The following is a 10870-nucleotide window of genomic DNA, read 5'->3' as shown; positions in this document are numbered from 1 at the left end:
AGCTTCCTATTTATTCAAGACTTCTTTAGATTTCTTAATCATAAAAAGTTTTTTAAGGTAGATTCTGCATGTTTATTTGTAGTTATTTTCCCTTTTTTGGTAGTGGTTGTTATTATTGTCAGTGAGCTCTTTCCTTCTACAATCTATTTTTATCTGGCTGTTGACTGACCACAAGAAGGTTATACTCTGAATATTAATTTTGTGACCAAACATCCTACAGAATTATTTTATTATTTGCAATAATTTTCTTTTGAGTGCCTCAAGATTTTCTAGATATACATTATCAACTGCAGAAATAGCGATTTAATTTCCTTCTTCCAAATTTCTAACCTATTTCCTCTTTTTTTCCTAATTTTATTTGCCAGTCCCTTCTGAACATATTTCAAACATTTTGGTGATAATGACCATCATCACCTTGCCCCTTATTTGAATAGGAATGCTTTCTCCACATCAAGCACAATTAACCTCCTGTGGATGATTTTCTCTATCCTGGAACAATTCAGAGAACACCAGTTGTCAAAATCTCAAGTTTGGTTTTTTGTTTGCTTGTTTTTTAAGGATTATGTTGCAAAATGGTCTATATATAAAGCGTTGAGTGGGATAGTTACCCTTCAAATCTCTTTCCTCTCTATGTTAAAGAATTTAGAGTTTGTATTTCTTCTGGTATTGAGTTTGCTAATTTGTATTTTCCTGGAGTCATCATTTTCACCCACATTTTAAAATCTTTTTTGCATAGATTAAGCCATGTCATCTCAAATTATTCTTTTGCTTTATTCTATGTCTGTCATTATTTTCCTCTTGTCATTTCTTATTTTGTATATTCATTTTCTTCCTTACCTTTATGGGTAGATTAATAGTATTTCACCTATTCAATTTAATCAGGATACACATCCTTAGATTTGTCTATTCAGGTTCTCTAGTTTTCTTTTTTAATTTATAAATGTCTGCTTTTACCTTTGTTGCATTTTTTTTCCTCTGGATTTTGCATCTCATAGTGATCTAAACTTTGAAACTCTGACAGTTGTTTGAGATTGGCCACTGCTGGCATTCAGTCTCTGGATGGTCTCACCCTCCAGCATAATCCTCACTGTAACTGGCATACCTTTTTCAAATATTGCGTTATAGGTGAACAGATATCTCCTGTATTTGACGAAGGTGAATTTTGTCTTTCTATCTTTTATTCTCTTTGTTGTTTTATCTCCTAGTTTTGTCAAATATGTCTTCTCTTTCTGTTTCTTATTCTTTTTATTCTTTTGGGAATTTGCCTTGGGAGAAGGTAGCAGTGAAAAATTTCATTACCACTTTAATCCTGGAATTTCTCTGCTAGTAATATAAATGCTGCGATTAGTGTCTCTGGAGCCTTTTTTCTAAGTAGTTGTCTTTTACCATCAGAACTATTCCTAAACAGCATTTCTGTAACTTTAAATTTCAAAACTTATTTCTTCAAATAAATCTTTATTTCTCTCATGGGTTGCTGGAGGTATGCTGACTGTTGTAAAATACTTTTTAAAATGTATGATGGATCAACCAAGAAGCAGCAATCCTCAGGTCCTATTCGAATCTCTACTTAGACCTGCCTGCCCACTTCTTCAACCTCCACCATGTCCTTCAGGGTGACACAGAAGCCCTACAAGGTATCCAGCTCTGACCCCTGGGCCTTCAGCAATCACTTATACATGAGTGGGCTGGACTTCCACATCAGCTCCTTGGCCTTCTCCCGGATGGGCAGGAACAGCTTCCAAAGGAGCATGGGTACCATGTGGGTCTGTCTGGGAGCTACAGTGGGGCAGGGAGTATAGGGGGCTTCACAACCATCACCTTGAACCAGAGTCTGCTGGCTGCCTGAAGCTGGTGGACACCAATGACCTCTAGGCTGTGCGCATGCAGGAGATTGAGCAGATCAAGAACCTCAACGAGTTTGCTTCCTTCATCAGCAAGTACCTGGAGCAGCAGAACGAGATGCTGAAGACCAAATGGAACCTACTGTGGCAGCAGAAGATTCTCACAGCAACATGGAAACATGTTTCAGAGTACATCAACAACTTTCCTCAGCAGCTGGAAGCACTGGACCAGGAGAAGCTGAAATTGGAGGCAGAGCTTGGTAACTTGCAGGGGCTGGTGGAAGAATAAGACTTCAAGAATAAGTATGAGGATGAGATCAACAAGTAAACAGGGATGGAAAATGAATTTTTCCTCATCAAGAAGGATGCAATGAAGCTTACATGAACAAGGTAGAGCTGGAGTCCTCCCATCTGGAAGGGCTGACTGAGGAGATTAACTTAATTAGGCAGCTGTATGAAGAGGAGATCTGTGAGTTGCAGTCCCAGATTTTGGACACATCTGTGGTGCTGTCCATGGACAACAGCCGCTCCCTGGATCTGGGTGACATCGTCAAGGTCAAGGCCCAATATGAGGATGTCGCCAACCGCAGCTGGACAGAGGCCAAGAACATGTACCAGATAAAGTAAGAAGAGCTGTAGGTGCTGGCTGGGAAGCATGGGGATGACCTTCATACACCATGATGGAGGTCTCTGAGATGAACTGGAGCATCAGCCAGTTCCAGGCTGAGATCAAGGGCTTGAAGGGTCAGAGAGTATCTCTGAAGGGTGCCATTGCTGATGCTGAGCAGCATAGAGAGCTGTCCATCAGGGATTCCAATGCCAAGCTAGCCCAGCTGGAGGATTTCCTGAACCAGGCCAAGCAGAACATGGCATGGCAGCTGTGTAAGTACCAGGAGCTGATGAAAGTCTGATGTCCTACTCAACTGAACTGCCACTTCCACCCCTCCCACCTATGCTTGCCCCAGCCCCATTTTTGCCCATGTCCCAAACTAGAAGGTACTTTTAACTTTTCCAAAATAAAGCCTCAGTTGTTTCTGCCAACCCTCCCCAAAATATATAATGAATCTTATGGGTTTCAAAAATTGCCATGATTCTGGTCCTTTGGAAGAAAGTAAAAAATTATTAAAATATAATTTATAACTTTATTTTCTCTTCCGTTTTCACCTTGATGAAATTTATATGGAAAAAAAGACTTATTCTTTGTTGAATACTGGTAATAAATTTTGAGATTCTATTTCGATACAAATACCATTTATCTAATTTTGTGTGCCAGAGACTCCACTAAATGAAATATCCCACTTAACCCTAACCTAAACTTAATGAGTTGGTATTTATTTTCAACATCCAATTAGCAATTTATACCTTGATTACCAGGCAGCTTCTCAGGCCCAGTGTATTACAAATTGAACACCATTCTCTGCCCTTCAGAAACTGCTTCCTTTCCCTTCCTGTGCTTATAATGATTTTAATGTCACTATTGATTTCCCAGTTATCCAGTCTCAAAAGCTAAAAGTGAATATGAATTCTGACTCTTCTAATACACCAAAAATATCTCATATTTACACTTTATTAATTTTTAACACCACTTTCCTTTTTTTCAGTCACTTGACTTCTTTCTTAAATTATGATGAATGTCTCTAAATGATCTTCTCATCTTTAAGAAGCTCCATTCTCATAATGAACAAAAGTTTTCAATGGTTCCCTACTGTTTATAGGATTAGGTCAAATACTGTAGGAAAGATCTAAGGTTTGCCAAGTCTATTCCCAACAGACCTTATTTTCCAACTTAATTTTCTATCATTATTCTGGTGGGCAAAAAGAAAATCTTACTGTTCCTGATACATAAATGCAACCTTTTCTCACTTTCCTGGCACATTCTATTTCCAGAACAAAGAATGGCTTTTCTCCCATCTGTAAATATTCACACTTAATCAATCATTCAATCACCATCTTAATTATAAATTTTCCCCCAAACCTTTCCCCAATATTTTCAATTAGAAATAATATATCCTTCCACCAAACTCTTAAAGCACTTCACTCTTTTCTGTATCTTCCTTGTCACTTTCACAATATATAACTTAGTTGCTATTGCTATTGCTATTTACATACACTATGTATCTCCCTATTCAATTTCATTTCTATAGCAATACACTCTGTGTAAGTGACATTTTCATTTATGAAAGGTATATGCACATGAAGACATTACATAAATGAATGGATGATTTTTAAAGCCATTTAATTAATTACCTGATTATTTCCTGTGGCAGTTTGAGATTATTTATTAATTTCAAAAAGAGAGATTATGTTTGTAAAATGGTCTGTTCCTCTGGGTGTGATACCCTTTGGCTATGTTAGATACAGCCGAGATGCATTGATTAAATTATTTTAAGATTAGGGCTTGATTTGACCATATCAGTAGGGTGTAACTTAGTTTAAGTCTCCACCCACTTGGTGGGCTATATAAATGGGCACTCACTCATGCCCCATAGATGCCAGAGGAGAGAACTTTGTCTTGACACAGAAGAGGAGAGAACTTGGGCATTTCAATCCTGCCATATGACAAAAAGGAGAAGACTCAAAAAGCTAAAACTCCAGGAGAGCTGAGTCATTCAAGTGATAGTTCACAGCTGAAGAGACCAGAGCCCTGAGCAGCTTGAGAAGGTCCAGAAAGAAATGAGCACTTCAGCCTACAGCTGAAATCAGAAGAAGTTGGGCCCATGAAGCCTTAAGAAGAAGAGGAAGAGGAAGAGGAAGTCTGAACTGTCACAGGGATTGGCAACTATATTTTTTTCAACATGTGACTGGAGACTTTGGTGAGAAAATACCTCTTACGGTACCTTTAGTTGGACTCCTTAGGACGTTTTGAACTGTACGTTTATTTTACTCCAAATAAATACCCTTTATAAAAGCCAACAGATTTCTGGTAATCTGCATCAGCACCCTTTTGACTGATTAATACATTTCCCTATGGCAAGGGTCCTGTAAGTTTTCTTTTAATAGGCCATGAGTCTAAATTTTTGTTTAAAAGTCCAGGTACTCTAGAGACCATATTTATCGGCTTGCCTGTTTTAAATTTTACCCCACATTTCTTAATATTAAAGATATATTGAATTGAGAACAATTGGATTTTGTCAATTAATTTCCCACAGTTATCATCATATATCCCATGTCAAGAACACAATGATGAAAGAGGTTGTTGATGTGGGAGGAGTGAGGGGTGGGATGTGGGGTATATCAGAACCTCATATTTTTTAATGTAACATTTTTTGTGATCTTTGTATCTTAAAAAAAAAAAAGAGACAACTTAATAAAAAAATTAAAAGTATAAAATTTTTAAAAAAGCCAGTTTGGATATCTTCTGAATTCTCAAAATTGACAGCGGTCCTCCAGAATCTGTCTTTGTTTAAGCCTACCCATTGCATGGCATTTTCTTTTCAATGAGGAAATCCAAATAGTTTTTGATACTGAGAGTGGAAGGCTGCTTTTGTAAATATCAAAATATGTGGAAAAAGCTTTGGAATTGGATTATGGGCAGAAGCTGGAAGAAGTATAAAGAGTTGATAGAAAAAGCTTTTGCTTTGCAAAGACTCTTGGTAGAAATATGGATGCTGAAGTGTTTCTGATGAGACCTTAGAAAGAAATGATAAATGTGTTATTAGAAACTGCAGAAAAGGCTATCCTTGTTATAAAGTGGCAGACAACTTGGTGAAATTCAGCATTGATGTTGGATGGAAGGCAGAATTTGAAAGTAATGAACTTGGATATTTAGCTGAAAAGTTTTCCAAGCTAAATATGGAAGATGCAACCTGGCTTCACTTGCAGCTTATAGTAAAATGCAAAAGGAAAAAGATAAGGTGAGAACTGAACTCTTAAGCACAAAGAATTTCAAAATGGATGGTTTGAAAAATACTGAGCCTATCTAGATAGAGTGTGCTGAAACTAAGGCTAGAAGCAGCTCTAACAGGGACCTCCCTGGACTGTCAGGAAATTATTCCCCAGAGGACAGGGCTTAGCATGAGGGTTAAATGAAGAATCCTTTGCTAAAGAGAGTGTGGTTGAACATAGATAAAGACAGCCATTTCAGTGGAGGTCAGGATTGGAAATGAGGTATGCAGGAAGGATCTGTGGAAAGTCCTTCTACCTGATTATTTGGATCCTGGTGAACTGCACACAAAGTCAACAAGGTTTTTGCAAAATTAGTATGAGCAGAACTACTGCCAGTCTGGGCTGAAAGGGACAGAGAAGGTACATATTGAAATAAGAATGTCTCCAAGGGCTGGACCATGAAAACCCAGTCTGGACTGAAGATAGCTTCTTGGGCCAAAAGAGTGGGCCCACCCATGTATATGGAAGGGAAAGGGTCACCCTTTTATTTAGAGTGCACAGGCCATCTGTCCCAGTGCTTGGAGAGGGTCTCTGTCTACTATACAAACTAGGCAGTAATGATAATACAGTCTGTGACAGTTTGAGATTATTTTTGTGAATCCCAAAAAGAGAAAGATTACGTTTGCAAACTAATTTATTCTTCTGGGTGATACTCTTTGATTATATTGGATTCAGTTGAGGGGACCTTGATTATATTACCTGTTAAGATTAGGGCTTTTATTTGACCATGTCAGTAAGGTGTGACTCAGGTTGAGTCCCTGACCCCTTGGTGGGCTGATATAAATGAACACTCACTCAAGAAGATACACAGGAAGAGAGAGAGCTCTGTCCTGCTTGATATTGGGTCCCTGGGGAGAGATGAGCTGTTTGTCTGATAGTATGCACTTTGACCTTGTGAAGAGAACAGAGCAGCTGAGCAGCTGAGAAGGCCCAGAAAGAAACAAGCCCCATGCCAGACTGACATAGAAAGCCCCAAGAGACAAGCCCTATGCCAGCCTACAGCTAAGATCAGGAAGAAGCTGGGCCCATGGAGCCTTAAGAGGAAAAGGAAGCCCAGGAAGGAGAGACCAGGCAGAGATCAGTGACTATCTTATATCAACATGTGGCAACTGGTTTTGGTTAGAAAGTAACTTGAGGTGGACTTTCCATGGCTTTGGGACTGTAAGTTTTTACCCCAAATAAATACCCTTTATAAATGTCAAGAAATTTCTGGAAATTTGAATTGGCATCCCTTTTGCAGATTAAGACAGTCTTAATGAGGTTATGTACGAAGGAAAAAGGATAACTAGGAAGCATCTAGGACTAAAGTCACTAAGAACAGGTCTTCTAAAGGAGATGAGTTCAGGCTTGAAGTACTATGCAAGAACATGAAAAAAAGAGTACCAGAAAGTCTTGAAGTTTTTTATGGCTGATGCATAGAGTGGGAGCAAAGGAGCAAGCATGATCCAGATAAGGACATGCCTCATAAACTAAGTTACTGAACCTCTGCTTCATCTTATAGAGCTTAAATCTAGGGGAAATGAATGTCTTCATTTTACAATAATTCCTTTCACTTTAGTGTAGATAATGGATTGGAGAGCATTGGCTCTAGACTTTCTGCCTAGGAGGGTCTGAAGTAGACCACAGTTTGGAGGGAGGATTTTTCTTGTAGTTGCATCTGTATACATTGCACAATTTTTACCTAGATGGTGTGTCCTGTGCGGAGTTTAGAAAGCTGATGAAAATTAATATGGCAGACAGATTCTAAGTTGAACCCTAGTATTCATGACCTTGTATAATCCTTGAGTGTGGGCAGGACCTGTCAGTTGCTTCTAACAAATAGAAAATAGTAAAGATGATGGAATGTCACTTTTGTGAATTGATTACATAATATTCTGAATTCAACTTTCACTCTCTCTCTCTCAGTGGCTTTGATGAAGCAAGTTACCATTTTGTCCAAATAGTAAGGAACTGAGAGAAGCCTCTGGCTGACATCCATCAAGAAATTCAGGTCCTCATTCCAACAGCCCAAAAGGAGTCCTTCCAACAGCCACATGAGCCTGGAAGAGAATCTTCTCAATAACCATACAAGCTTGGAAGCAAATTTTTTTCCCCAGCTGAGCTTTCAAGTGAGACCCCAACCCTAGCTGATACTTTCATTTTAATTTTTTGAGATACCATGAAGTATAGGACTCAGCTATGATGTGCCCATTTCCTGACCCAGAGAAGTTGTGATAAAACAAGTGTGTTTTGTTTTAAGCTGATAAATTTGTGGTAATTTGTTAAACAGTAATAAATAACAAATACATTGAGAATGCCAAAGTACTTCCAGAAAATTATCCACAGTCAATCTTTTATGCTAACACTGATTGGAAGACATGTATAGTCTTTTAGATGAGAGATTATTATGGTCAGGATATTGGTCATATGTTCAGGAGATGTAGTTGTTTTGCAAGACATGACAATTGATTTGATGTGGAAGTTGAGGGAAGTGAGAAATCTAAGGTGGAACTCAGATCTAGCTTAAGTCACTAGGCAAATGATAGTGTCATTCATCAAGAAAGAGAGACGTGGGGAGATATGTGGCAGTTTGGTATTGTTTATGAATTCCAAAAATAGATATTGGATTGTGTTTGTAAACTGGTGTATCAGTTTGATATGGTTATGAATTCTAAAAAATAGATATTGGATTGTGTTTGTAACCTGGTCTGTACCTGGGCATGATTAAGTTATGATTAGTGCTTTGATTGGGCCATGTCATCAGTGCATTGAGTCCCCACCCCTTGGTGAATGGGGACTCACAGATAGAAGACATGGCAAAGGACAGACATGAGGGTTTTTGATGTTGGAGTTTTCATGTTGGGCTAAATGCTGAAGCCTTAAGCTGGAGCTCCAGGAAGTAAATGCACAGAGAAAAGAGAGCAAACCACAGGAAAAGAGAAACACTGAGCCCAGGAAGAAGCAAGTCCTGGGAAGAGAGGAACTCTGACCCCAGAGAGAAGCAACACCTTGGAAGGGAGGAACCCAGGAAGCCTTGCAGATGTCGGCAGCCATTTTGCTCCAACATGTGAAAATAGACTTTGGTGAGGGAAGTAACTTATGCTTTATGGCCTGGTATCTGTAAGCTCCTACCCCAAATAAATACCCTTTATAAAAACCAACCAATTGCTGGTATTTTGTATCAGCACCCCTTTGGCTGACTAACACAGAATTTGATACCGAGAGTGGGATAGTGCTTTTGCAATTACCAAAGTGCTGGAATGGTTTTATAAATGGGTGCAGGGTATTTTTTGGAGGAATTGTGAGATACTTGAGGAAAAAGGCCTAGATTGCTCTGAAGAGACTGTTGATAGCAATATGGATGTTTTTTTTTTTAAAGATTTATTTATTTATTTTAATTCCCCTCCCCCCCCCCCCGGTTGTCTGTTCTTGGTGTCTGTTTTGCTGCGTCTTGTTTCTTTGTCCGCTTCTGTTGTCAGCGGCTTTGTCCGCTTCTGTTGTCGTCAGCGGCACAGGAAGTGTGGGCGGCGCCATTCCTGGGCAGGCTGCACTTTCTTTTCATGCTGGGCGGCTCTCCTCACGGGCGCACTCCTTGCGCGTGGGGCTCCCCCACGCGGGGGACACCCTTGCGTGGCACGGCACTCCTTGCGCGCATCAGCACTGCGCATGGCCAGCTCCACACGGGTCAAGGAGGCCCGGGGTTTGAACCGCGGACCTCCCATGTGGTAGACGGACGCCCTAACCACTGGGCCAAAGTCCGTTTCCCTAAAGAGACTTTTTATGATGCCTTAGAAGTAAATGATGAAACTATTATTGGGAACCGGAAAGGCTATCCACATTTAAAAGTTGCAGAGAACTTAACAAGATTTACTCCTGGTGTTTTATGGAAGGCAGAATTTCAAAATGGCAAAACTAGGCATTTAGCTGAAGAAATTTCCAAAGTAAACCCAGAGAATGCGACTTGGCTTCTGCTTGCAGCTTATAGCAAAATGCTAGATGAGAGATGTGCTGAAGACTGAACTATCAGTACAAAGAAAACAAAAACTGATTCTGGAAATTCCAAGCCTCTGGAAATCAAGCTCCAGATGAAAGTGCCCCATCGGAGGACTTAACTAAACTTGGAACTTGTAAATCTGAATTGAAGATGCAGTTATCTTGGAAAGAATTGTGGAAAGTCTTACTGTCTGATGGCCTGGACCCTGCTTCTTTCATGCTAAACCAACAGGGTTTTTGAGGGAGCTGTATGAAAAAAAACCACTGTAATCTTGGACTAAAAGGGACATAAAAAAGAGAGAATGAAGGATAGCGTTAAGAGGAAAATCATGGAAGCTGAAATCTGGAATTAAGACATCACCTTGGGCCAAGAGAGGAACCCCACCCATATGTAGAGAAAGGGTGTGTTTGCCCCAGCAGATGAAGAAAATAGATGTTTCTGTCCAATGATCTGGGAGAGTTTTGCTGCCCCAGGGTACAGAGAGGGTGGAGCACATTCCCCCCAATTAGAACAGTTAAGATCAATATCCCACAGGTCTGAGAGGGGTGGACCTGTCCCCCAAAAGTTAGAAAAGGCCAGGTAGTAGACTTGTTGCTCTGAGAAGGTTGAGCCTGTATGCTAAAGGTTAGGAAAGGCCAGGTTGTCAACTCATTGCTCTGAGAATGTTAAGCCTTTTTGCAAAAATTGGGTAAGGTGTAACAATCACACCAACACTTTCGGAAGGTAAGGTTTAAAGCTTAGTTGACACCCAGATGCTTAATGAGGGTATAACCAAGAAAATGGCCATTGGGCAAGCATGTGGAACCAAGGAGAAGAAACCATCATCTTAAGAATGACAACTCAGACTGAAATCGAATAAAAGATGCCCTGCAGGTTTACTGAACTGTAGAGGACCCGACATTCATGTTTCCCTTCCAATTTCTCCTTATTGTAATGTAAATGTTTCTCCTTTGTCCATTTGTGTACTGAAAACAGATAAATTGTAAGTTTCAGAGATCTATAGCAGACAGAACTTTCCCCAAACAAACTGTATTTCTTTAAATTAATTGTGATATAATTCAGTACTTGCATTGTTACTGATTTAAGTTTTTTTTCTAATATTGTAATATCTTTCTAGAATTCAGAGGGTCAAGTATAACAGTGTGATATGTTTATGAATTCCAAAAATAGA

At 39.5% G+C, this 10870-nt stretch overlaps 1 pseudogene; it reads left to right on the top strand.

Moving 5' to 3' along the window:
• Positions 1–1601: 1601 nt before the first annotated feature.
• Positions 1602–2752, top strand: LOC101419591 (keratin, type II cytoskeletal 8 pseudogene; annotated as a pseudogene).
• The last annotated feature ends 8118 nt before the right edge of the window (positions 2753–10870 follow it).

Source organism: Dasypus novemcinctus, chromosome 11 (assembly GCF_030445035.2).
Source record: "Dasypus novemcinctus isolate mDasNov1 chromosome 11, mDasNov1.1.hap2, whole genome shotgun sequence".
NCBI classification, from domain to species: Eukaryota; Metazoa; Chordata; class Mammalia; order Cingulata; family Dasypodidae; genus Dasypus; species Dasypus novemcinctus.
Note: the sequence above shows the minus strand (reverse complement) of the source record. Positions and strands in the feature narration are given on the sequence as shown.